Raw genomic sequence first — 492 nt, 5'->3', positions numbered from 1 at the left:
GGAACCTCTAAACAAGAATCAATAGATCCAGATGAAAGCTATGCTCCAATGTATAACAAACCATATAAGCAATTTTATGATAAAGTAAGAGATAAACAACCGTCCAAAGTAAATAAATATAGTAATAGATTTGAATTAAATAATAATTATGATAAGTCTGTTAACCATGGAGGAACAAAATTAGACTTAGATTGCAAAATAGATACTAAGAAAACTTTAATAACTTGGGCAGACTCAATGATATTATTCTTTTTATATAATAAAGATGATACATGGAAAAATACTGAAAGGAGAATAGAATTTTTAATTGCATCCTTTGAAGGAAATGTTAGAAATTGGAGGGAAGGAATTAGTAGTGATACAAAATCATTAATAAAAAGAAATGTACAAACAGAAATAATAAAGTCAGATAAATTGGGAATAGAAAGATTAGTAGAATATATTGCGGATGAATTCTTAGGAGAAAATTGGTTAAGAAATTATGAAGAAGAA

This window comes from Olea europaea, chromosome 20 (genome assembly GCF_002742605.1).
Source record: "Olea europaea var. sylvestris chromosome 20, O_europaea_v1, whole genome shotgun sequence".
In the NCBI taxonomy this organism is placed as follows: Eukaryota; Viridiplantae; Streptophyta; class Magnoliopsida; order Lamiales; family Oleaceae; genus Olea; species Olea europaea.
The sequence above is the reverse complement of the archived record's forward strand: the minus strand, read 5'-3'. Positions refer to the sequence as shown.